Source organism: Chionomys nivalis, chromosome 11 (genome assembly GCF_950005125.1).
Source record: "Chionomys nivalis chromosome 11, mChiNiv1.1, whole genome shotgun sequence".
In the NCBI taxonomy this organism is placed as follows: Eukaryota; Metazoa; Chordata; class Mammalia; order Rodentia; family Cricetidae; genus Chionomys; species Chionomys nivalis.
The window spans coordinates 68227667-68255559 of NC_080096.1; the positions used below are offsets into that span (position 1 = coordinate 68227667).

General features: G+C 41.5%; 1 protein-coding gene across 32 annotated transcripts in view; it reads left to right on the forward strand.

The window, feature by feature from the left end:
- The window catches only part of Ptprd (protein tyrosine phosphatase receptor type D), a 2217081-nt gene that overhangs the window by 1721827 nt on the left and 467361 nt on the right, over positions 1 to 27893 (forward strand). The window contains exon 1 of one of the 32 annotated variants that reach the window (XM_057783906.1): positions 20889 to 21243. The exons of the other annotated variants lie outside the window; for them this stretch is intronic. The gene's annotated coding sequence lies outside the window, so the exon portion shown is untranslated. Of the gene's footprint in view, positions 1 to 20888; positions 21244 to 27893 lie in introns of those variants that run through there. 32 annotated transcript variants of the gene reach the window in all.

The following is a 27893-nucleotide window of genomic DNA, read 5'->3' on the forward strand; positions in this document are numbered from 1 at the left end:
GCAAGTGCCAGCCAGCAATTTCTATAAACAATACCAAATGATACAAAGTAGATTTGGAAGCAAAGAATTGATTCACTTAGAAAAAACAGTTTGAAAGAGGATCTAAACTCTTGTCTAAGACCAGACAGATGACATTAATGTGCCATTTTTTCGATGATTATAAACATGGTTAATGTCCTAGCTTACAGTAAAAAGTGCCATGTACATTATTGGTGGGATAGACAGTGGGGACCCTCAAAGCTATATCCTGAGAAGAACAGGTTGAGTCTAGCTTATAAGCAATACTACAAGGAAAAGGTTGAAAATATTTATCCTGAAAAGTGTGACTTAACTGTAGCCTGTGACAGTGCATCAGAAATTCTAGCAGTTGGCAGGCAAGAGGAGAGCCACAAGTTCAATACCAGCCTGGTCAATCAACATTGTGAGTTCTAGACCAGCCATGGCCTAGTCCAGCAATATCCTACCTAAAACAGAACAAAATAAGCAAATCAAAACAAAATCTAAATTCTGACTTAAGAAGTGATGTCAAGCCGGGCGGTGGTGGCGCACGCCTTTAATCCCAGCACTCGGGAGGCAGAGGCAGGCGGATCTCTGTGAGTTCGAGGCCAGCCTGGTCTACAAGAGCTAGTTCCATGACAGGTTCCAAAAGCTACACAGAAACCCTGTCTCGAAACCCCCCCCCCCCAAAAAAAAGAAATGATGTCAAGGCTCACAGTGTTTGTGCTTTAAATAAGTATCTTTCCTCTCTTTGTGAGTTACTGGGCCTTAAAACTCGAGGCACATTTTGAATGGTCTCGGAGCAAGATGATGAGATTCTTGATATCCAATCTAAACTACTTTCTGTCTGTTTCTACAAGGAAACATGAAGGAAAACCTGATGAACTATAAGTCAAGAAGACTGTCATGACAAATTGAAAGCAGGAATTCCAAAATTCAGAATTCTCTTTCCAGTCATTACAATGAAAGAATATTCTTCTGCCCCTGAGCAGGTTTGCTATTGTAATAAGTCTGTAATTTACAGTTGCCATAGAGAGATAAGTATTAATCACTGAGGAACACACAAGAGCAAATCAACAACCAGTGCTATGTGCCACTGACCCTTGAATTCTGTGATAAAAGATGACGACCCGGCTGTGTCCTCCTTAGTGCAGTCCTCACTCCGCCGGGAACTGGGCACACACATTCACATGAGCAAATGCAAAACTAAAGGCGGGAGGAGTGAATGAACGCATTTAGAGCAAAGCTTGTATGTATCCAAGCAGTGTGTTCAACTACTCAAGACCGAAACCAGAGTTACAGGAGGACCTAGACTAGCTTTAAAGGGGATCAGTTCCAACACTCATCTCACAGCTAACACTTCCCTGATCTCATAATGGGCCGATCATAGGACAACTTTGAATGCATGCAACTGACTCCTGTTTTCCATACATGGCCAGGCAAAACAAATGTTTTATATCACCAACCATGAGAGCCTAGTATGCACAGAGAGAGAAGCCCACGTCTCCTCAGAGAGACACAGGGCTAGGATCAGCCAGAGTCTCGAAGTGTGCTGTGAATACCAAAGGGAGCTTTACGCTGTGCAGAATCGAATTAGCTGAGTACTTTTCCTCCGAAACACATGTAACTATTTCTTATTTACTTTCCTTTTGCCGTCATTTCTCTCTCTCATCCTGACATTGCTCCTCCATTTCTTCACCATGCCTTTGGGCTTGTTTGGATAGTTACAGAGGCAGCTGATATTATACTAGGTACCACAGTCATTATATGTCCCTCCCAGTAATTTCTGTTTTGGGGACAAAGAATTGCACAGAAGATATGAGACAGAACCACTTCACCGTTTAGCCAGTCTCCACAAATGAACTGGACACTGGTAACACCAAGGCACAATGTTTCCATGAGTTTCTTCAGATAAGTTCTAGAGAAATGACATCTGGCAAGGCCAGCAAACTATGCTCTTCCAGTGTGACGTATATACAGCTTTTATGATGGTTGTAAAGTATTTCATCTTCAATGCAGTCCACAGGATTCTCAGTGTCACAACTTCCCTTAGGAACGTCAGTAGCTGAGGTGGGACCGGACCCTTCTTTCCATTCCAGGCAGATCTAAACTACTTACAGAGAGAACTCCACCCGAAAATACTATTGCTTTACATTTTTATTCCACCATAGCTTTCTGTTTAAGAAAGTGGGAATTGGCTTCTCTGAGAAGACTTGGAGACACTTATGCACAGTATTTACACAGGAAGGGCAGAGGGGAAATGAAGACACCAGGGCCTTGGTTTACTGACCTGCTTGGTCTGTCTGAGTAAAATGGCAATGAGAGTTATCACTTTTAGAAAATATTGAAAAATAGGTCAAGTTCAACTGAGATCTGAGCATTCTTTTACATTTTTTTTCTATAAAGGTTCATTCTGTAAATGGGAAAATTGTGAATTTTTGTTATTTAATCTTTGTCACACAAAAGAACCATTAAAAGATAAGAATAACAAAAGATAATATTCTCATTAAAATATGCAAAAATATTTTCCTTTCTAGTAGGAAAGATAAACGACTACTGTAAAAGCTCCCCTGAGTGTCAGTATCTTATAAACTGCTCCAAACAGCTAAAAATGAAATGTTTACTTGTTCAGGTATTATTATGAATCATTAATTTGTTGCAGAGGTTACCCTGGGCTATTCAAGTTTGACTTCTTGGAACAAGGCCCAGCTTAAGTTTCTTTTTCTAATTTGGCTAATACAAATATTTTCAATGTGAAGCAGCATGGTAATAGCAAGGGACAAAGGAATACATTTAAAAGGCATGTTTGGTCCAGGTATAATCCCAACCGTGGAAGACAGAAAGGAGTAAAAACTGAGGACAGTTTAAACTACATAGGCACACCCGAATCATTACAAAAACAAACCAAGAAAAGGAAATATTTAAAACAAAAGTTACTTTGTCTACATGCTAATCCATGACCCTGAACTTTGTAACTTTGAAGGTGTTTGCAAAGAAGCCAGTATTTTTCCTCCAAACAGTAAAAACTTGTTTGCCAAGAAGACAAGGTCAGAGAGTGAAGATCTATGCAGTCCTAACCACGATCAAATGTGTTGAGTTACTGTTGAATGTGAAATCCCCAAATTTTAAAGGTCAGAAAATTTCCTCAGATCACAAACAAATGAGTTCTTAGTGAAGAGGTTTCTGTCAGGACCCAAAAATGAAACATTTACCAAGGGAAGAATGGACTTCGCATTCTTCTGAGGATAGTGTAGAGCAGGGGATCTAAACCTATGGGTTGAGACCCCTTTACGGATGTGAATGATCGTTTCATAGGGGGTCTCCTAATGCTATCAGAAACACAGTTATTTGCATTGTGATTCATAATAGTACAATTACAGTTATGAAGTAGCAATGAAAATTTTCTGGTTGGGAGTCACCACGACATGAGGAACTGTATTTGAGGCCCAAAGCATTTGGGAACTGTGAGAACCATTGATACAGAGCACTATCGTAACACTGTTCTGCATAAGTCTCACAATGGAGGCTAGAGGTGTAAGCATTTCCTGGAGTCTCATAATGGTTTTTTTTTCACCTTGAGAACTGGGTTCCTGCTCTGTTCCCAATTTTCCCAGGGAAAGTAACATAATTTATAGTTTACAGGTTCCCAGCAGCTCCCCAGTGGCCCCCAACGTTAAGGTTAATAGAACCTGTCTGAGCTGAGCTTCTTAGTGCTGTCTTCTTTGCTTTCACTGCTTGCCCAGATTAGACTTCAGCTCCTTATATAGACCAGATGTACTCACATTCTGGATTCTCCTGCTTCAGCCTCTTGAGTACTGATATAGTAGAAATGTACCATCATGCATGAATTCACTCTTATGAAGACTCATAATATCTTGCAAGTTTTTTAAAGCAACACACACATCTACATACATATGTGTACACACACATACACACACACATACCATGTTGTAGTGGAAGACACATATAATAGGTAAATTCTGAATTCTATTCTCTTAAAAACAAGATCACTCAATGATGTGGCAAAAATAAGTAATGTGCTAGTTAGACTTTGTGAAATCCAATTAAGAAGAAAACCTAACAAACATGTCACTTGAGGAAGAGGACACTTACATCCCGTCCTATTTTCATTTCTGTTGTTGTGATAAATTATTCTGGCAAAAATGAGCTTAGGGGTGAAAAGGTTTATTTTAGCTCCTAACTCCTGGCTGCGTCCACTGCTGCAGGGAAGTCGAGGCAAGAACTTGAGACAGCTAGTCGGCCACTTTGCATTCCCAGTCAAAAACAGAGAGAAATGGAGGCTTGCTAGTGCTCAGACTGAATTTTTTACTTATCCAGCTTAGGACCCGTCGCCTAGGGATGGGGTTGCTCTAGTGGGATGGGTCTTCCCATAGTAATTAAGTTAATTAAGACAATCACCCACAGGCCCACCCATGAGCCAACTTATATAGACAATCACTTAACACTCTCTTCCCAGCTGATTCTAGGCTGTGTCCGGTGAAAACGCTAACAATCATAACACCTCATAGAAAATCCAGGTAGTGTACTTGAGTATTTGCTAATCTTCGGCTGAGCATCATAAAAGTATCTTGGTGAAGGAGCGTTATTTTTCCATCCCTTTGTAACCACTGTAGGAAGTAGGCCTGTTTGTGCTATTTTACAGAGAGTGCTGCTCAGTGGGTTTGGGGGATCGTGCTCTAAACTGATCAGCTAGATGGCAGAACCAAGCTTCTAACCACTCTATGACGATACTGTTGTCCCTAATCCCTCTGAAGTGATGAAATGTCTTGTAGATGCTGAGCATTTTCTCAGAAAATGAGGTCATATGTGGGCTAAGCAGAGTCCATGTGAGCATCCCTGAAGCTAAGTCTGGTATTCCACAGCTGTCACCTCTCTGTCCATCTACATACATGTGTGAGTACACAAGGAGATAATTATTTTAGGTCTGAAACACGATAGCTGGTGGTCATGAACTCTGGGAGATCACAGGGATGGAATAAACTAGGAAGTGAACAAAATCTTTCTGTAGTCACTTTGCTAGTTTTGAGTTATGTTAATTCTGATTAATCTGGAACTTCCCGGAGAACTTTCTTCTCAGTACTGGAAAGACAAAGAAGCAACTATGTTATTTAATGCAATCAACTTTTTAAAGCAAAACCAAAGAACTTTATAATTAACTTCAATATATAAGTGATTGATTGGCCTTTTTTTTTTCGTAATCCTTCCTGAAACCTTAAAAGATTATTTTCAGTTCTTCTTCAAAGAAAAGTTGACTTCTTCGCTTTTCCCTTCATTTCCTGCATCACTGTGGATGATGGCACATCTTCATCTTCCCAACAGCAGCATCCTAAACAGCCTGTGTTCCCTCCACTGTGTCCTATTGCCCCATCTCGGGCAATCCTCTCATCCGCTAGAACAATGTTCATTTTAATGTTTTGTAAGTTTCATTAGAATCTGTACATGGAGGCTTCTCTGTTCTGCACTGCCATAGGCCCAAAGCAGTTTCCTTATTAACAAGTGGCAATAAAATAGATTCACAGCATACAGAGGGGAATCCCACATCAAGAATCCCCATTGTAGAGCAAAAGTCTAGATTGTATCTCCTCGATATACAGCAAACAGTTCCTAGAAGCCAGGCTCTACCTGCCAGTTTCAATTGCACAATTCTAGGTAGCCTACTCCATAACCTGGCAAAGTAAATACCATTATCTCTGTTTCTCAATAGAGAAAGAAGGATTCTGGAGGTCTTAACAGTTCACGCCATAACATGCAAGGTTTGACAGAGCTAGGGATTGTTTTCTTTGAACCACAAAGCAATATCCAGCATGGTAAATTAGTGGCGAGATAAGAGTTATTAAGAGAACAAAGTAAGCAAGTATTGTGCTCAGAGACACTAAGGGGAACTGACATTTCTGGCAGGTGTAAGTCAGGAGAAGGGATGACAATAGAAATCATAGACGAATATTTCCCAGACAGATTATACAAGCAGGCCAATTTCCTATTTATGCTCGGTTCTTTACCCAAGGTGGGAAACTGCCAAAATAAGTCTCTCCAATTGTTGCCACACCTTTGAATATCTACAAGGAACAAAGAATGTCTGTCTATCCAGGTTTGAAAATAAACTACAGATCAAAGTTTTCTGTTGTCTGGACCACCAGACAAATCATCAGAAAGTCATTGAAGCAGGAGTCACTGGCTTTCTCAGAAAGGTCCTTTAAATGAGTGTGGTAAATGGAAACTTCAAAGGCAAGACTAGTGCAGAAACGCCCAAGAAGAAAAAATTGTTACAATTATTTACTAAAATTTGACATGAATCCTCAAAGTCTAGATTGCATGTAGCTGAGTCCTCAGATTCTGCAAGTGCTTGTAGATGCCCCACAGTAGACAAAAACCTCCATGTTATTTTTTAAGAAGCAAACTTTCTAAGGAGAAGTGATGGTGCCAAATGTGGACAGGGATGTGCAATGTGTTCCTCTGTTCGCATTGGGTGGTCCCAGTCCCAGAAACGTCTAAACCCCTAGCTCATGACCTCCCTCTCTTTTCTTATCGCTCTTATTTCTCTACAGGATTATAGATGCATGCATCTGATACCAGTAGGACCAGCCTTCCAATCTTTCCATTCTTTAGCATCCACCACCTACATTATTAGGAAGCCCTCCTCTTGTTACAATTGACTGAGGCTCAGACTATAATTCTTAGGCTTCATTCATTAAAGTAGAATCAATGAGATAAAGAAGAGACAGAGTGAGCCATTTCCTCATTAATCATTGCCTCATTCAAAGGTCAACGCATATTTGTGATTGACTTTAGAAGTGCTAAGCGCCACCCTAGGAAGTGGAGCTCTAAAGAAAATCAAACCTTTTCAATCCCCGACCTTGGGGAGAGCAGACTTTTGTGAAGGAGAAGAGAATTAGATTAATAATAAAAAGAATCATGTAAACATGACAGTTGGCAATTATCAATCAGAAGAGAAATTAGGCAGGGCAATAGTCAGTGGCGATGGGGTGATATTTTATGTCACAGGGTCAGGCTGTGTGGCAATCTGTATTCACATCTGAAATTTATTGGCTGTTCATCAAGCTGATATTGTGTGAGATAGAAGATGAATACCACAGAGTCCATGACCTTCAGGAGCTCACAGCTCACTGAAGATCCTCACCACCTGCTTCATTAAGCAGACAGATTTGACATCTTGGGGCATATTGCTATAGTAATGTACACAGTGACCAATCTGAACAGACTGCAAGTATGCCAAGACTCATGTGCTTTCCATAAAATAATTCTCACTTCAAGCAAACATTTCAACTGATGAGTAACTCTGTTTTCCACCGACATCATTCATAGCTGAGAGCTTCCTTAATGCTACGACGACTTGTTTTTCTAATTGGTTGCCAGGGATTGTTTGGGCCCGTATTGAGATGTACTTGCTTAGTTCCTCCACAGTAACTTGGCTGGTTTCTTGTTGTACTGGCAAATGCTGTCTCCTGTACTGAAAAATTTGTTCTTTCTGAAAAATGTGGACTGTCCCTGGATGGGTTTCATTAAAGTTTAAGATTTAAAAAAATACAGACTTTTAAAGTGACAACAGAAGAGAACTTTTTATTGACCAGATTTTCATAAATGTAGGTCACATCCTGGATAGTGTGCCATTTTATCCAATTTCTATGGTTGCTTTGTCAAGATACCAGGCTCAAAATTTCTTTATTCATCAAGAACACAGAGAGAAGCTCAATTATGGATAAAAACCTAGCTTGTATAAATAAACAATTTTCTTCACTGTGATTTTAATACAAATATGTGTCCCCAACCTTACAAAGGTTGTAATAACAACACATTGTTAGCAAGATAACTCAGTCATGTAACTAAAAGCACTGGGTAAAGAAGTCTTTGTTTTCCTGGACTTGGAGCCTTTTTGCTAGAGGTGAGATATGATCACACAGTTATTTCTGTGCAGGAGACACAGACTTGTTTCTTTCTCTGCTCAGTCTCTAGGCTCCTTCTCCCAGATCCCAGTCCCATCACCAGTTTCTCTCCCTTTCCATCCTTACGAGATGATGCAGAAGAGAAAATGGCTCTGATAAGGATGAGATAGAGCACAGGTGTTATCACTCTAGTTTATAACTGCACTTTGTGTTGTAGGTAAGAGCTGAATTTTGATCAGTTTGTTTCTGTCAAAGACGTGGAAGAAGTGAGAGCTTTGGACCCTCAATGGTGAGAAATTGCATTGTTGCTGTTTTGAACAGGCTGCCTTCTTGCAGAAGACAGTTTCTCCCAAGCAGAGCCTCCAGATAAAGGTGCTGGTTTGCACTGTAGGCTGGTGGTGGCCAATGCCTTATTTCATAACTGCTTTGAAAAGTGGGTCTGGCCAGTTCTTCCTGTTCTGTATTGGTGAAATCTCACACACCACAGTTTGAATTCTGTGATTATTATTATTATTATTATTTCTTGCTATACCAAGTAATTTGCTATAAGTTTTCTTTTTTTTTTTTTTTTTTTTTTTTTTTTTTTTTTTGATTTTCGAGACAGGGTTTCTCTGTGGTTTTGGAGCCTGTCCTGGAACTAGCTCTTGTAGACCAGGCTGGTCTCGAACTCACAGAGATCCGCCTGCCTCTGCCTCCCGAGTGCTGGGATTAAAGGCGTGCGCCACCACCGCCCGGCTATAAGTTTTCTTTTCTCCACATGTTGGAGCCATTTACCTTGGTAAAGTTTTCATCTTTACCACATTTTTATATAGCAGCTCCCACTGCTATGACCGTGTCAGCATCAGGGGTAAATGACAGACAGGAATTCTGCTACCAAAGGCCACGAAAGTCAATCACTGGATAAGATCAAGAACTCAGTTCTAAATATAAACTCTTTCTTAGCACTTGGAAGTAATAAATTCTGTCAAACTCAAGCTCTAACCTAAGATTCCCCATAGGAACTCTGCATCTTCCTAAATATTCCTTTTCTGAGGACTCATTCAAGGTGAAATTCACCTCATTGAATGCTAAATTGCTGATTCTGTGTCATTGTATGAGCCCCATCTTTCTTTAGTGATACTGTGTTAACGTAAAAACTTGCATTTTGCAGCTCTGAGAAAGTTCTTTCTCTGTGTGCTTTGGGGGACTTACATAGTAGTAAGGATGTACCCAGGACTGGCGGCTTTGGCTTGGTTATTCATTTTATTTGTTTGGGTTGTCTGTTTTGAACATGTGCCCGGGGCTTTTAAAAAGAGTGATGGGACCATTTGTACAAATGAAATTGAAAGCCATGAAGCGAGCATTGCCAACACTTTAATTATGAACCTAAAACCATGTGGACCGATTTGACAGTTTAAAGGGCATAAGACGCAACAGAGGGAAAGGTGGGGTATCTGGTGGTCTCAAGCAGGATCACATAATCACTAGCTTATCTGCTTAGCAGGCAGGGAGTAAAAAGGCATAAAGGCCTTTCCCCCTTTTGGCTGTTCAAAGAGATGGCAAAGTGCCTTGTGTCATTTTCCCAATACCCTTTTCACCTAGAGGCACTATAGGGACTAGAGGTTAAGTTCTGAGGCAGTCAGTGTGGTCACCAATGTCAGGCGACAGAATAGTCCCTTTCCCTTCAAGTGAAAAAGGTGGTCCATCATGGGGTATCGAATTCCCAAGGGTGTGTGTGTTTGCGTCTATGTCATAACCCTTCCTATTGCCCACAAGGAAGAATGCTGGGCTCTCTGCAACCTCTCTTCTGGTGACGGATGGATTCCCAGAAACTGCGCCCAGAGGACATGGGGAGTTATTTCCCACCACATACTTCCTAAGGCTTGTCGGTGAACCAAAAGAATTTGGAAAGTTTGAGAATCAGGGAGGGCTGGGTAGTTGATACTCATTTTCTTTTCCTTTCGTTCGTGGAGGTTTGTTTTTCCTCCTGCAGCTTCAATTCTGAGCAGTCCCGTTTTGTTCCCGATACAAAATCAAGACCCTCTCCTCCCCAGGCTTTGTGTGGAGCAGCAGTCATTAGAGGGCAGAAAGAACATTGTCTCTGCCCTCGAAAATGTGGTTTCAGTCTAGCGTTTTGATGGCGTTTGTTTATTGTTTCGCACCATATATGAGGCTGGATTTCCAATGCAACTATTGTGCTGGTCAAATAAATGTGGAGGGGGAGCGAGCTAAAAGTACCTCTTCACTTTCTTTTTTAGCTGCTGGGAAAAGGCACACAGCACCACGGAGTTCATGGCCGATTCTCCGCTTGTGAAGCAGCTAGAATGGAAATGTTCTGGCAAGTGGCCGGGGTCCAGTAAATTTCATGTAATTACAGCTGCCTGCAGAAGGACCCTGTGGTCTCTATGGGCTGTTAGGATGTTAGTTATAGCCGGGAGAGAGGTGGGTAAGATCCAAGTCCCCACAACCTTGCTAGGAGATGGACATTTCTTTTTTTTTTTTTTTTTTTGAGATGGACATTTCTAACCAAGTAGCGGCTGTGAGAATAAGCCTGCTGAGCAAGGCAGAAGTCAAAAGCTTGTAGACATAGACAAAACCTGTGCTTGGTCCCCTTCTATCCTTAAAGTAGAAAAAAGAAAGGGAAATATGTGATTGGTAAAAGGCTGTTAGCTTTATATGGAATGCTAGAATATGTTCAGTTGTACTGGGATAGCATCCTAGGAAAAATTAAGAAAATCAATGAATCTGAATTCTGTTTTCACAACTACCTGAAAAGCTTGCCCGAAATATTGACTCCCAGGAACTAGCCCAAGTTTTGGAGTCTGAAACAATTAATAGCCTGGGTTCTCTCTAAAATGTGCATTTCAGAAAATTATAAGGAACAATGAAAGAAATTGTTCTCTCAACTTCCTGTATGGGATAGAAAATGTCACACGTGTTCACTGTGGGCCAATAAGGGGTAGATCAGGTCCACATATTTGTTGGGACCTCTTGGAGAGAGGTGTCTATCCAATATGTATTGACAGTTTCTATTATTAGAGTTTACCAGGAATATTTCTTTCTCAAGAATATGAATTCCTTAAGGCAAAAATTGGGAGCAACCTCTTGCTGTCTCAGAAGTAGCAGTTATTTTTGTTCCTGATTTAACTCTGAAGATAATATGCAGGTACCCAAGGTAGCTCCAATATGCTCCTGAGCATGAAGTTTCAGTGCTTCCTGTAATTCACGCCCCCTTTCTTATTTCAGTCACATACTTGTTTGGGTGGGATGGAAGTTTGGCTGCTGCGAAAGCAAACGACATTTTTCTTTAATGAAACTTCAGAGAATAAGTCGTTACGGAGTGTTTGTATTATATTTGGATAAAAGGTCTTTGTCACCCGTGCCTTGTTCACACACACATCATAGCATGATTTGCTATGCATAGTTCCCATACTTTGCACACAAAGGAGGGCTGATGAATGAGCAGTGAGGTGAATGGACCCTCCAGAAAAGTAAGTAATAACAAATGCTGGGAACACCACAGGAGAGTGTGAAGCTTGGGCTGCCACTTAAAAATGGAATTCGGGAAAGGAGTCATTTCTTTTTACTTATGAGATAAGAAGTCTTTCACAAAGAACCCAAGAGCTGGAAAGAGAAATCAGAGATTATCTGGTCTAAAGTTTCTGAATCATGTTACCTAGAGTTAGCAAAACAAATTTATGTCACCTTAGCTGATCATTTGGATCACTTGAATAGCTTTTAAAACACAGATACTAGAGTCCTGGTCTCAGAGAAGCAATTCAGGTGTTAGAAGGGATAGCAGGCATACATTAAAGTTCATAGAGATTCAAATATATATAGCAAGGTAATAACCATGTTAGCATTTAGCAACACAAACATTTGGATTTCTGGTATGATATGCATAGTTGTGTTCCCTGAAGACAAGATCACATAACATATTAAACTGAAAAAGATATGAAGTGTTTGAGCTATGATGTCTCACTAGAGTTCCCTGGCTGGATTGGAACTTCCTATGTTAACCAGGCTGGCCTAAAACTCACAGGGATCACCCCATCTCTGATTCCACATGATTGGCTTAAAGGTGTATGCCATCACACCTGGCTCAAGTTTTTCAGTATTATTTTTCAGGCAATTGCTAGAATCCAGGAAAACTTGACTGAACACAGGTCCATTCTGCCTCTGTACGAGGATCACACATCCAGTTTTTGCACTCCACAATTTAGTCTTGCAGCCCGATAACACACATGAGCAGAGGAGTTGACCTGTGGAACATGCACGGAGAGTGGAAAAGGAGAAAAAGGTATAAAGAGAACTAATGAAAGGCATGTGTGATGTGAATATTCAGGTAATAATTCATCACACATAAGCTAGCACAACTTTCACAGCTTGCTCTAATTCTTCCTCTTTCTTCAGTTTAGAACTGGCAAAGTTCAACATCTGGGAAGTCCATAGTCTTAGACTGGAGCACCACGGGAGTTTCTATTGAGGGCAGGGAATAAGCACTGAGATAAAAATGAGAAATAATTCCAGTGTTCTTGTCCCGTCTTATTTCCACCTCTTTGGGGGAGTATTTTTCTGTGACTGGAACTTAGCAGGAGACCCGCCTCTGAGTATCATCTCAAGTCTTTCTGTGGCAGAAGTACGTCTGCCTCCCTTGGTGAGCTTCTGTACTTTTCCAGGCCAGAGACTGTTAGGATTTCCATGCCGGTTCTTCTCCAAGATGAATTCAGAATGACAAGCTGGGATGCCTGGAAATGTGCAGCTCACTAACTGCTTGCTTACCATGCATGAGGTCCTCGAGTTCCCTTCCCAGCACTGAGCAGACTTAAAGAAACTCTTTAGGTTGTCTACTGTTCTTCACATTAGCATTAGCTCAGATTCCTTGCATTCCTTTGTTCTCTTCCCAGGCCCAGGCTCCTGGCATGAGAACATTCAAGGTGGGATTAAGGAAGTGTTCCTGCAAGAGATGATTAGGGTTCAATTGGCATAAACTCCCACTGACTCTATCCAGGTCACGTTTGTGTTTATTGCACTTTGCTATGATCGTCAATAGATGGTTGTGAACAAATCTATCCATGGAAAGTATCCTGGGAAGAGGGCGTTTACTGTAGTCTTTTAACCAGTTTCTGTAGCAAATTTATTAGCCCTGGGAGACATTTTTAAACATCTTAAGGGAAGTACTGTCTATATTTGGGCAACAGAATAAGAAAAAAAAAATCAAACAATGTATAAGTCTCCTTTGGGGATGGTTATGTATTTACTATGCAGGTGATTGTTGGAGAGCTCTCCACTTGGTTTCAGTATAAAATGCAGTTTTATTCATGCAGAATCAAAGACTAAGACATTGTTAGTAAGGGGTTGAAATTTAGAACAGAAAAAGGAGCTCCAGTGCCATTACATTTGTGAATCCTTGGTGGCTCTAAACACTTGTGAGTCCTGAGTAGTGTGTACAAGCTTGAACCCATGTTTTACCTGATTTAATAGGACAGCATAATGGAGAATGGACAGAATCCCAATCAGGAAAAGATTCGGGACAGAAGAATATGCAAAAAACAAATAAACAAAAAACAGACAAAAAGGATTGAAAGAAAGAAAAAATATATATATCAACCCATAAAAGAGTAAAGACATTTGTATTATAAAGATGGGCTTTGGGCAGTGAGAAACAAAGAGATAAAATATAACTTAAGGAAATGAACAACTAGACAACTAAGAGTGCTGTTTACTTTTAGATTCTCTTCTAGACCTGCTTAGTATTATTGATAGTGGTAGTATGGCTAATGAGTTTTTAAGAAAAGATGGTATGATAATATATGGTCAGATAGGAAGCAATATTTACAAATATGAGGTATCAAGAACTATTTCTATCTAATAGAGTGTACTTAGTTAAAAATAAAAAGGCCAGTAACCAGTTGGAGTTATAGAAGATTTTCCCTCTTGAACTGATAAATAATTCTGACATCTTAGAAGAAAATATGAAACTAAAATTACTCTCATCAAGAATTCTGTGGAACTATGAATCTATCCAGTTCTGCTCAGATTCTATTATTTCTTATGACAGTTCTGTGCGTGCTATGACTGGTGAAACCTAAAGGACCCAACTAGGTAATGTCGCCCTTCAGTGCAGGCTGAGGGAGGGGGGTGATGAAATGGCCCCCACCAGTCACAGTGGGCTTTGAGCACAGGCCATCACACTGATTCATGCAACAGATATGAAATGTTTGAAATGTGCTTATAGTCAAGGTGTTGATAGTGACATGAAGGATGTGAAGAAGCCCAGGGTCTGCTAGGATGCTCACAGATACAACACAAAGGATGCATATTAGGAAGAAAAGGAAAAAGGAAACACGAGAGCCCAAAGACAGGGTGATTTTGTTCTACTTAACGGGTGTGGGAAACTTTATAAAGAAAGTGATATTTCACCCAAAATGGACTACTGACATTCAATTATTCTCATTTCCTCATTTCCTATCTTCATCCTCCCTCTTCTCTCTCAAATATTTATGAAACCCTATAATGCTTGGAACACTGTGATAGGTAGGAGGTTTGCTTCTCATCAGACATGAAATTCCTCAAACAGCTGAGAAACCATGTGACTAATTGTGAGCTTGTACGAAATTAAGACTTATAACAGAAGTGAAAAACAAACAGAGAGAGGAAAAAAAGTAATAAAGAATGAGAGAGTTGAAAAATAGTAGCCTTGACACTATTAACTGCTTTTATCTTTATGGGAACCAGTAGGATTTGGTAACCGTGACCCTTGTCCCAGGATATGGGGATCTGTTTGTCTCTGGTTATTTGTAAGACTCTAATTTCATAAAGACACACTTCTCGTGGCATGGAGATCAGCTTCTGCTATTTTGCTTCTGAGCGTCTGAAAGTCGTTTCTGAAACCTGGGGAGAAAGAACCTTTAAAAATAATTTGTTAGTCCTTTCTTCCTAAAATATGAAACCTGCCTTTTATTGGTGACCTTGGTTGTTGGGTTTCTTACTTGCTCTTACTTACTTTGAGAGACAGCTGGGCTTTTGGTTTTACCTTTTTTTTTTTTTCTGTTGAATCGTGAAGCACATTCTTTCATTAAGGAGATTCAGCTCCCTCCGAGTCGCTGATTGCCAGTCATTAACAGTCTGCTGCATGTCATGGGCTTAAAGATAAGAGTCAGGCTTGTGCAAATGAAACTTTAGGCAAGCACTGCTGTACTTTCCTATCATCATCTTAACTCTGGCTGGACATGGGGGACAATAATAAAATTGTGCTACACAGTTTAATTTCATTTCCAGGCTATATGCTATGACTTTGACATTTGTCAAATACTGGAACCAAAACTTCCATTCTTCCCAAGATTCTTCTCCCAGAAGTGTCTGGGATTCGCTTTCATTGTGTGCCCCGTTCTTGTGCCATTCAGTGAAAGAAAACCCGCTTCATCAGTTTTGGCTTTCTGTAGAATGTCCTCTATTCAGTGATTAATTACTAGCTTTTCACTGACTTCTTAATCTTTGCTTGTACTTTAAAATATTCCTTCCCTTTGCATTATGGTAAGATAGAGACACTAAGCAGAATGTAAATACCTGCTCTCACCCTCTTCTCATTCTTCCATCCATTAAAAGTTGGGTCCAGAAGATAGATTTGCACTTACTGCCAAGATTGACTAACTGAATCTGAGCCCCAAACCCATACACCTGAAGGGAAAGATCAATTTCTGCAATCAAGTTTTCCTTTCATGTCACGTGTGCCTTGGTACACATGTGTCCCTCTCCCCGAATACACTAAGCAAATGTATTTCAACATATTAAAAATGGGGCTGGTGAGACAGCTTGGTGGGTAAAGATACTTGCCCCAAGGACAATGACCTGAGTTCCATCCCCACGACCCACGCACGCTGTGGCAGGAAAGACAACAGCTGTCCTTTAACCTCCATGTGCACGCTGTGACATAGGTTTATACATACACAGCTGTCTGCATGAACGTGTGCACTCATTCATACATTTTAAATGAAAACTTTTAGAACCTAAAAGATGTATTAAAATTATAAACTATAAGCAATTAAAACAAAAAGAACACTAGACAGTTGTTCTTTTCAAAGAAAACTTCAGCATTTGAAACCTGAAGTGATGAAAATGTGTAGTGCCTGTCTCTCTTGCTGGATGGGAGCTCATGATGAAGACCAGGCTGGTCTTCTACTCATAGAGGTCCACCTACCCTTGCCTCCTGCGTTCTGGCACAAGAGCAGTGTACCTCTACGACCCACCAATAGTGGTATTTTAATAAGTAGTTTCTGTTATTTAAAGACAGGAGGCCTCTGAATATTTAAACTGCATACTCGTAAAAACAAAATTGGCCACAATTTTCCTGTTAAGAAATACTGAAAACCAGTGCTTGGTAAATACATTAATGGAGTTTCTTGACAAATCACCTGCTAAATTTTATCTGACAGTTTGTCATATGATAATTATAAATAATTGTAATATACGACTATCATAATGCATGCAACAAAAAATAGGGAAGTCATTAGAGTATATCCTTTGTTTCCCCCTTCACTTTTTGCTCACAGGAAGAAAATGACCCAGTGTTTCACTTGGGTTGGGATAGCGCCAGTGGTTAATGGAATGCCCCACTCTCCTAAAGAATTTAATGGGAATATCCATTTGTCAGAGTTGCATGCTGTAATCTTCAGGAGCAGGGCCAATGGAAACTAGCATTCAAGCATAATGTCCTCTCTAGGGTACAGGTGAGGGGGAAATGTGGCAACTGGACTGAGCCAATCAAAGGAGAGACCTGACTTTTTTATTTTTAGAATGATAGGAATTTTTTTTTAAATGTTGCCCTGTGTGAAAAAAAGTGCATTTATTTCATATACAGAAAGATGTTGGTGTTTACATAGCACTGCTCAAAACCCCTTACCACCTCCTGGGTACTGGAAACCCTTCTATGGAGATCAGAAAGGCCACAATCTGCCGCAGCAAATTTTGGTACTGGCTTTGAACTTCCAGACCAGAGGAACTGGAACATGCCACATAACTATGTAACACTGTAGGGAGAATCTACAGAACTCTTCAGATGAGTTATTATCTTCCATTCTTCTTTGCAGCGTAGGTAGAATTATAACCACAGGTATAGGAACGTATCTTCCGTTGCCAAGTTAAGCCAAATAGTGTTAGTTTAAGCTCTCACATTTTTTCTAGTCTTTCTTCATGCTATCTCTGTGTTAGGGGAGCACATGAAGCTGAGCGTCGCTGCATGAATTCAATCTAGGAGTTTCTCTCTAGCATTGGAACTTGTAACGGCGAACGTTTGAGGATTAAAACCATTCATTATTATTTCATTTCTGCTCTTAGCAACAAGTTAATAAAAAATGTTAGACACAACGTAGCACCTGTAGGAATGGTCTGATATTAGCTTCGGTGCTTATGAAACTATGCACGTGTCATTTGGATCTATGCTCTCTGTTCTAGCTAGATTTCATAAAAATCTCTCCAGTCCTTTCAAGGAAAATGTGATTAACAAAAATTTATTGCATCTTTTAGCTTATAATTTTTCATCATTACAGAAATAAAAGCAGTTTGGGCTTGAAAAGGTATAGGTGAAAATTTCTAGTTTGGCTACTGGCAAGCTCTCAGAGTGGTTACATTCTGTATCTTATTTGATTCCGTTTCTCCACTTAAATTCTGAAACTAATAATATTCAGCCAGAAAGGCAAAGGTTACAGTTTGAGAGGGTGGCTTACAGACTTCTCTTTTAATAACTAGCCAAATGATCAAAATAATCCTTTCCTGCTTTTCTTCCAACGAGGGGAAGGAAACCTATTTGTAACCACTGTATTCACGAACCTCTCAAAAGGTCATCATGCTTCTTTTGAAAACCAGTGGGAGCTGGCTGTGGTAGAGCCATAGTTCTGTAATCAGCACCAGGGAAGAGGAGGCAGGAGGATCAAGGGTTCAAGGTCAGTGTTGGCTACAGGAGACCTTTTTTCTACAACAGCCCACCCACCCAAGCGAAACAATGTGATATGATAACATGCTTATTACATAATACAAGGTAACGATTGGCTACTACCACTGTGATTGTTTTTAAATTTCTTTTGGTATGCTTCCTGATAAATGAAAATAAAATCTCACCAACGCTTCTAGTAACAACCTCCTTTGGATGGAGTCCAAAACATACTCACAGTCACCCTAGCTGAATTGTGCACTCCAGGGGTGTACATCCAGCAAAGTTCCACTGCCCTGTTCTTCACAGGGTTTCAGAGCTGGAGGGGAGAAGACAGGCCCAGCTCTACGGCTTTGTTTTCTTTTGCGGAAACAGCTATCACTTCAGAAACAGTCTGTATTTGCCGTTCATCGATGATTTGGAAAAACAGTTTAATTGACCCAGAACTTAAAGGTGATTGTGAATATTTTAGGATCAGGGAAAGGGGCATTGGCATCTGGGTTTGTATTCTACCTCTGCCTTAGACACCTTGTGTCACCATATAGCCTCAGAGACAAAGTCCCCCTCCACCCCATAACAATGAAATGGGATGAGCCAGAAACCTGCCCACCTCTACTGTTGTTTAGTTAAAAGACCCAGAAGGCAAAGCAGTCCAGCCACTCCAGAAGGTGCTGCGGCATCTGCTGCTGTGTGCATTCGCTACCACTGTGGTGACGTGCGCGCGCATGTGTATGTGTGTGTGTGTGTGTGTGTGTGTGTGTGTGTGCTTGGCTGGAGTCTCACTTCCACTTGGATGTGTGGAGATGTTGGCTTTCTCTGCTTATTTTACCTTGCCTTCAGCTGATTTTTTTTCTAAGTTTCTTTGGTACAATAACAGCTGGGACTAGATGCCACTAGATCTCTTTTTCCTTTTTTAAAAAAAGATGCTTCGTTATAATAGGGACTTGAACATGTAGAACTTTCTGATATTGAAGAAGTTGGGCTTGTCATTTATTCCTACCCACAGCAACAGACAGCACTGAATTCTCTAGCTAGTTTTACCTGCTACTAGTGTGGGGAGAGAAAACTTCCTAAACTGTGTGCTCTGAGAGCAGTAAGGGTTCACTGTTGGGCTCTTCTCAGCAAATGTTATGGTGACAAAGCCAACCTCTAGTTTATATGTGGGATGGGAGTGATTTATCAGAAAGTTCAGATTTCCAGATTCACTCTAGGGCATAAAAATGACTAGTGGTTTACTATATCTGCTCAAGCTTTCAGCTTCTTGCATCAAAACCATTTTGGTTAAATGTGGCTTGGAGCTTGCACAGTAATGTATTTCTTTCTGGTGCTCACTATAAGGCACCAGAAAGAGGAAGAGACAGGAGGGGAAAGAAGCAAGAGTTAAGCAAGGATTCTTTTTTACTCCAAACTTGTTGAGAAACTAAACTACATCTCACAAGACCCCTTCCCAATGATATACCTTCTTTTTGCAGTATGTAGTGGACAGAGGACTACCGATCATCCACTCAGTAATTTTCAAGAGCATGGCATGCAGAGGATTGAAGCAAATATTAAGGCAGCTAGAGATAGTCGTCAGGATGCTGGATACTGGACCACTAGGTTGCTTCTAAGAGGGTCTGCTTACCTTTGCTCCTTCCAAAACTGTTTGGAGTCTGCAGGAATAAGTGTTTGCATTGGCTTGCCTGAACACAGAAGGAGCAGTGGAGGTGGCTTGAAGGCCCCGGCTTCACTTCACTTGACCTTTCTCTTGGTGTTCTTAATGAATTTTGATGGGCCAGTTGCCAATGGAGGCTTCCAGCTGCTGACTTCCCCCACATGCTGGAGATCGTATGAGTAGGGAAGAAGGTTAAAACGCCTCTTTTGCCTAGCAATCCGTACCAGGCACCTCAGCCACCCTCGTCCAACAACTGGTGCCTGTCTGGAAAGGTTTTATGTTGTCTTTCAGGAGAGCCGGAGAGCAGTGCTTCGCTAACATAAGAGCAAGTAGCAGAAGTCACCCTAAAAGTTCTCGCACCAAGATTGGGTTTAGTACTTCCTCGCCTTCCTTTCAGCCTCCAAAGTGGATCCTACAAACGACCGGAAAGGAGGCTGCCAAGGTGAACTGGGATAGACACAACTGAGTCTCATCAATGAATGCCCCTTGTATTATTCAACTGCTTTGAATAGGGTGCGACCAGTCTTTCTTCCTCCTGTGCTTCAGGAAACAGAGCGGGAAGCGCCCGGGTGTGACTGCACTGGGATGAGTTGAGTCAATCTGAGAGTCTGAGAGGGTCTTTTCTGGCTGGGTGGATGGATGCTGGGGGGTGACGTCACCCAGCCCCCTCCCCTTCTCCTCTCTCTCTCTCTCTCTCTCTCTCTCTCTCTCTCTCTCTCTCTCTCTCTCTCTCTCTCTCTCTCTCGTGCTTGTGTGTGTGTGCGCGCACGCGCTGTGTGTGTGTGTGTGTGTGTGTGTGTGCACGCGCCCCTTTGCCCAGCTCTCCAGCCTGTCTCTCCTTGTTCAACCCGCTGAGCAAGCCCTCCCAGTGAGTCGGTGGTCCAGATTGAGGGTTAGCCAGCGGGCACGGCGGGCCAGCTCTCTCCGCCCGGGACGCACCCAGTCACACTCAGGCGCACACGACAGGCACACACAATCCCCAAGCGCTGGGCACAGCGATCGTGGGATCTCCAGCAGTTATGAGGATTTTAGAAATCACCCAGACAAGGAAACAAAGAGAGAAGCCTAGAAAATTACTTTCCTGAGCTCCCTCATTTCATTTCTCTACCAAGCCACCTAGCCTGCAACTGTGGCCACCAGGTTCCCGCCAGCTTCAAGGTGTGGGACCGGTCACCCTGCACCGGCCCGAGCTGTACAGCCCGGACCCCGCTCCAGTGCGGCGGGCCCCCTCTCGCCTGCTCCCCTCACCCCTGCGGGCCTCAGTGTCGGGTTATCTCACTCGCGCTTCACTTTTGGGGGAAAGAAGACAAGAACCGGAGGGAGGCGCTGAGGGGGGGCAGCCGAGTTGCTATTTGTGGCCAAAGAATCTGCTTTAAAAGCAGCAGCGGCAGCAGGAAGAAGGAAACAGGAGAGGCGGAGGGAGGAGGCGAGACGCGGCCGGACCCCCTAGCCGCGCGCGCCAGGAGGAGGAGGAGGGCGCGGAGCAGCGCGGAGGAGCGGGAGGAGCGTGGAGCAGCGGGAGGAGCGGGAGCAGCGGCGAGCGGCTGGCGCCGGGACCGAGGACGCGGCGCTGGCGAAGGGAGGCGGGGCGCTCGGCTGCGGGGCCGGGACTCCCGCGGACTCGCCACTTGCGGCTGCCGCGCGGGCTGGGCGGCGGCGGCTGCTGGACTGAGCGGCCGCCCGGAGGCGGCGCGGCCTCGGAGGGCTGGAGCGCGGTGCTGGTGGCGGCGCGGGCGGCGGCTGCCCCGAGCCGACGTGAGCAGGTAAGCAGTCCCGGTGTCCCGGTGTCGGAGCCCCGAGCCCGTCTAGCCCGGGAGTGCCGTGCGCTCGGAGCCAGGGGTCGGCGACCTGCTCCAGGAGGCAGCGGCCCATTCTGGAGGGCGATTTTGGCTTCTTTGCTCTGAACTGGTGCCGGAGAAGGAAAAATACGGAGACACCCGAGGGTCCGCGGCAGCCCGCGGGAGGGGGATTGTTCGGAGCGCTTTCCGTGGCCGGATCGGAGCTAGAGTTGTGCTGCGGGAATCTGGTGTACTCACACAGACTCGTTCCGTGGGGAAGGAAACGCATAATTTATTATGAAGAGTTGAAGTAATAGGAAACAATTCCAAAAGAAAGAGCCTTTGCTTTCCTACACGTTGATTGTAGCTTTTACATAGACATGTTAAAAACAACAACAAAAACTTGCCTTGCTTCTTTCTCCGCGACGACGATTTTATTTTAAATCTTTAACAAGTGAAGTTAGGTTTTACTCCGCCTAAATATTTTTTTTTTAAAACAGTTAAGTATGAGCTTAGTATTCTTTAATCGTGCGTTCTAAATAACAAATAGTAGTGCCATTCTTCAAAACCCGGACTATTACAATCCACTTGTATTCTTTCCAGTTCGCTTCCCAGTGGTCTACTTGCCTGGCATCTCCTGTTGCCTGGGTTTCTTAGACTGGATGATATCCCCCAGCCTCATCTACAATCTGCACCTTAAATGCCCTGGAAGATTCCCGAGGGATCGCTGGCCCTGTATTTGCTCTTAAATTGTTTATCGTTTTTCTCTTCCGTCCTGCTCCGTCCGATATGCAATGCTAGTGAACTGAGAGGCAGTGGCTTATACATTTGAGCCTTTTAGTAACTAGTAACTGCTGAGGAGTTCACAGATTTGAGGCTGTAATTAGCTACAAATGCAGACTTTCGTGTATTCTTTTTGGCAGTCTGGAGCACACCTACGAAGACTTCCTTCACCCAGAGGTACTTTGGATGGTTTGGCTATTTCTCTGTTTCAGAGTGCAAGCACACCAAGGTCTCAACTTAATATAAATTCAGGATGATATACCCAAACCCAAAACATTCTGATTTAAATGAATCTTTAGGTGCGAGCACTGTTGATATTGATGGGAAAGCTTAGTAGGTATTATACTCCTTTGATCACATCTTCTCCTATATGCCCCTAATAGACATCATAGCAAAGAGGAAACACATTTTCTCTCTTCTGTGTCCAAATACTTGAAACTCATCTCCTAAATGGACAATAAAATTTCCCCTACCTCCTGCCTCCCATAATTATGTACTGTACTGTCCTTTTCAATGGAACTAGCAATTCTGTGACAGATTTTTTAAATTCACCCTCATGTTATCAGCTATTATTGTACTTTCAAAGTGTGAAATTGACAAGCTGGTCAGTTTCATGAATTCAGCTGTCAGATTGTGTCCAGTTAAAAATTGCTAAAAGCTGTAAATGTGCCTGCCTGGCATTTTCTTTTGTGAAGGAAAGACACAAGGGGATGGAGGATTAAAGGGTGTTATTAATTGTAAATATTTTAAAGTAGGTGCTGTTTTGTAGAGAGCACATTGAGATTTCTATAACTGAAAAGTGTCATTTGGGTTTCTCTACGTGGTTTCAAATAATGAGCACGTATTATAAAAACCCTTAGTAATGGCGATAGAATAGAAATAGGATTCCAATAGGGAAGGTGGCCCTCGGATGTATCTTAAGGCAGTTGTGTGAGATACTACTTTACAATGACGTGCAAAGAAGCAGATGTGTCAACGGTTCTATTGTGGCGGTTATGTGGCAAAAATTCTTGGCCCGTGGAGTTGGACAATTAATTTAAGTAATGAAATGCACATATATACATATATATGGATGTGGGTGTGCAGGTAATTATAGATGCAAAACTGCTTAAAATAGTGTATGCCATGACTTGGCATGCTTTTTTAAGATAGACACTCATTTAAAACCAAAATACCCCAAAGTCTAAAACTAAAAATTGGATTCCCTTCAACTGCTGCTATTCGCGAAGCCACTAGGGGCCTGTATAACTGTTCTTATATGCTGGAGACACCCTGCTATGGCTTACACAAACCCTTCCTAGAGAGACATTTAAGAAAAATTCAAGTAGGCACTTCAATAAGTTTTTTTTTTCCTTTTTGAAAACACCAACCCATGCTCTGCTGTTAGCTGTGGATGCTAATTGATATTTTAAAAATTTATTTTAGTTATTCTCTGACTCTATGATGGTAGTCTAAGACACTATGGTGGTATGACACCAGGGTGACTTTTTTTTCATAGAGTCTGAAACAAAAATGACTTCTGCACATTCTTCTATGATGCCTATTTCTTAGTGAATGGCAAAACTGAACAAGAAGAACAAAAATAACGTTTCCTAATTGATCTGATAAGGATATGGTTTGCATAATGCAGGGTTAGGAGAAAAAAAAATGAGTTACTTTTCAGGAAATGCCGGCACAGCTCGATGGTGGGGTGAGATTGGATTTGTACGTGCTGTCTAAGTTTGTGTAGATGGAGATTCTGAAGCTCTGAGTGTACTTCTGACAGCACTTGAGAGACCTGGACTAAGGATGTGTTAGACATGTTTTTTTTAGTGTCAGTTTCGCAAATTTGAAATCGATCAGCTGTGCCAATCCTGATGACATTAGGCAGTAAGGCCAGGTCTACTTACACCGATCTTTTGTTGATTTTCAGTTTTTCAAACGACATGGGTGACTCTTTGTAGAGGAACATGCTGTGTGTGTGTGTGTGTGTGTGTATATATATATATATATACATATATATATATATGTATATATATATATATATATATATAGGATTCCTTTAGACCTAGTTGATCTATCATTTCACTGAACAATTCTGTATTCGAAAGGATTCCATGGGTAATTGAGGAATTACTAACACCATCTTATATGAAAAATGTCTCCCTAAGGAAGATGGATTCTTCAAGGTCTTTTTTAAAGCATCCATCTTTAATGTAGTGTGTAGTTGTGGGTAATTTAGAGGTGTGACTAGTTCTGACTTGAGAGCATTAGACGGACTAAAGGCTTTTATCTTTAACACCCATACAAGTGGCCCTTGATCTTAGTATCCAAAAGTTTTGGGGGTTTTTATTTTTTTATTTTTTGGAAAGAATTTTACCTTTGAAGTACAATACTCAACAAGGTGGCCCCAAAACAGATTTGCAGTTATCAATCCAGATATTTAGGTATCAAATATAAAGATAGTAATACTCAGTTTCCTAAAGGACCCATGAACGTTTGCTGTGCTGCGTTTTTCTGAAACGACAGTCACTTTTAACTGAGAAGGTCAGTGTGAGTGAGTGAGATTGTGTTAAACCAGGCTTAGTGGGAATCTCTTGCTGCCTCATGGATTTATTTAACTTTTCAGTGGTTAATCCTTGTACTGTTCAGTCTCCTGGAGAAAGTCGCTAAGGAAAGCTGTGTAACTGTGGTAGCACAAAGGTAATTTGCAGCCTCCAGCAACATCAGTGCTTTAAAACCGTCTGCTTGATATTAGCACTGATTTGCAAAGAGAGACCAAAGAGAGATGTTATTCTCTGCAGACGATGAGGTTGAGGATCCCTGTGTAATGCTACTTCAGCTGAAGCAGTCTGCTAGTGTGGAAGGAGATTGCTTAGATAGTATTTGCTGATGACTTTCTTTAAGCAGGCGTCATTTGCCTAAGTGTCTGTGGTTTTATAACACAGTGACATTTCTACCAAAGGACGATTTCTTTGGGATTTTCTCTCTGGATAATCCCATTTGCTTCTAATCAGGAGCTGGTAATGCTTGCTGAAACGTCATACTTGGCTTGACTCTGTGTCAACACGGAAACGGTACAAATTTTCCTTCTTTTTTTTTAATAAAATGGTAAAGTATATTTTAGTTCTTCACAGTTAAGTTCCCAGAAAGGACAGCTAAAAGAATACATGACTTGCGTTTACTGATTGCTCATCTCATAAAATTATAGCATCCAGTGTAAAAGTTGAGAATTTTCTTTGTGTTCTCAGTCTTGGCAAGGTCAAAGAGCAATGTTCGTATGCTGTGGTGTTTCTGACCTAATGTAACCTAAGTCATAATGCCATGATAAAACTATGAGACCGGAGCCTAGTGAGGCAGCGTTCTTACCAGGCATGCACCACGAAATTACCTTGTTTCCCATTTAACAAATTACCCATACTTTTTGAAATCAGCAGCTGGCTGATTTAATTTCCCTCAGTTAATATTTTATTAATAAAATATCTTTAAGTCTTGGACTTGTCTTTAAAGTAACTTAAGATTCTATTCGTTCATATTACAACAGTTCTCAAAGCAACTCAAGAGAAAAAACTGGGCCAAGATGATGTCTGCCGTGTCCTTTCTCTTATGATAATTCAGTAGCCGATATTAATTCATTTCTATTTGATGCTGATGTATTTAATCAGTCTATATCAATATTCTTTTAAATGAAAGCCTTTCCATGGCTCTTTAACCATGCTTTTCTTCTGTTCCCTAAATCAAATTTCTGTATGTTAAAGGCAATAAAATGACAAAAAAAAAAAAAGGTGACAATTTGGAAAGCAAAAGCAGTTTGTTCTGTTTGCACAGGGCAGGTCATGGACATGGGGCAGGCAGACAGTAATGGACCAACCACTTCAGTGTGCTTCGCTTCCCACCTGTGGCGATAGAGCCCTGCTTTGCTCTACAAATGGCTGTGTGTGGATGCTGCTGGCCCTTGCCTGGGCTTCAGCACTAACAACACAGCATTAAGAGCCGAGTCCCATAGCTGAGCACCATCGGAGTCTAGGCTTTGTCTTGGTGCCTTGTGCTCACTGACCAGAAAACACTGCCTCACTTTCTTGGAGCTTTGACCTTCAGCTAACAATGCCAGGAGCGTCTCAGCCTTCCCCATTGCTGTTTACCGACTATAGCTTTTATAAATCTGTCAGCGTCTTGAGATTAATTGAATTTATGAAATCTTAATTGTCTTTATACAATAATAACAGCAGCAGCAGCAACAACAACAACAACAAACCATCCTTTGGGCTAATGTAGCAGTAGCTAACTAAATTGAGGTTGATGAATTGATTGTATTTGTTAAAAGTGTCTCTTGACCCTGTTTTGAGATTTGTGGAAATTGTATTTTAAAATGTATAGAATAATCAGCTGTAATCATTGGGTACCAAAGGATGAGAAACTCCTATGGAATATCATTCCCCTCTCATTTTTTTTTCTTTTTTTCCATTGAAGAGATGATAGTGATGGCTTGGCTCTAAGGAAAGCCTCAGGTTCTTAGAACTAGCACTTTCTGCAGGGGAGGGAGGCAGCATTTCAGAGTCTTAGTTCCACCATCTCTAAGCTGGAGAGAATAACCATCCATGTGGGGCCCTCCAGGTAACTATGTAATAAGAATTGTCTTATTTTTCAGTTTTTTTTTTAAGTCCTCAACGTAGTAGCTATGAAATAAGCATGCTTCATAGTAGGTGTGTGTTTTATGGTAAATGCCTATCTGGATCATCGCCTCTTTCCTCTAAATTGTGCTGCTTGATTTAAAATACCGATCTGTCGGATGTAGGTGTCTGTATATCCTTCCTTCCTCCTCTGCATTCTCCCGTGTATTTCTTGTCATCACGGCAGTTCCTAGAACAATCTTTCTTGCCCGGTGTGTTCATCGCAGTCTGGGCATATTAGCATGCCTCAGTACACCGCTATCTCAGGAAGTGTTCAAAGGGAAAGCTAGAGATGACTTTGCCTAGCATGTACGGGGAACATCTCCTTTAAAAGTCAAGAATGAATTAATAGATTCCCAAGGATAGCTGTTGATGTGGAACTGCAGTGTGGGGAAGAAATGCTTAGAAACGCAGTTAATTAAAACACTAAACCAAAATAAGTGCCTTCAGAAAAGTGCACTGCATCTTAGAAAGCTCCGCAGTCCTTGCCCAGTGCAGCTGTCTTTTCCTGAAAGATCCGGTTTCAAGACGAGTGATGGATGGTGGGTGCCTGTAGCCAGTTGTGGGGTTTGCTCTGAGGTCAAATGTGTTGATGGAAGATATGAATTTACTTACTGCCTTCTGTCTTTCCGTAAGACCAACCGGTACAGTTTCACAGGAACAAATTAGACTAGCCACATCAAATGCTCACACAGTGTCCTATTATAGGACACAAAGACATGTGTTTTCAGTATTTAAAATAAGATTTTTCTCCATCCTTCCCAATGTTCTCCCCAACAAAAGAAACAAATTGAGTGACAGTAATCATTCCTTTGTCGATGAGTAGATACTCAACTCCATGGGAAACATATTCCATCCCTTTGTAGTAAGTAGTATTTTAGTTGAAATGTTATTAAAGATTTTAAAAGGAGAAAACCATTACTAATTCAGGTTTCTTTAGATACATGTTTTTATACCTTAATCTTTCTCATGATTATTTGAATATCAGAGAATAATCATCTAAAAATATCTTAAATATTCCTAGTCTGCTTGCTGTTCATGTAATCATTCCTATTTATTTATTTATTTATTTATTTATTTCCTTGCATGATTTTTGTAGTTTGCTAGAATAAAATGTTGGAAACACCTTCTATTGGAGGCTCCTGTGGATGGGTGCTCGCCTGAGCCCTTTCCTATGGTGTGTCGGCCTCTTGCCTCCCATTT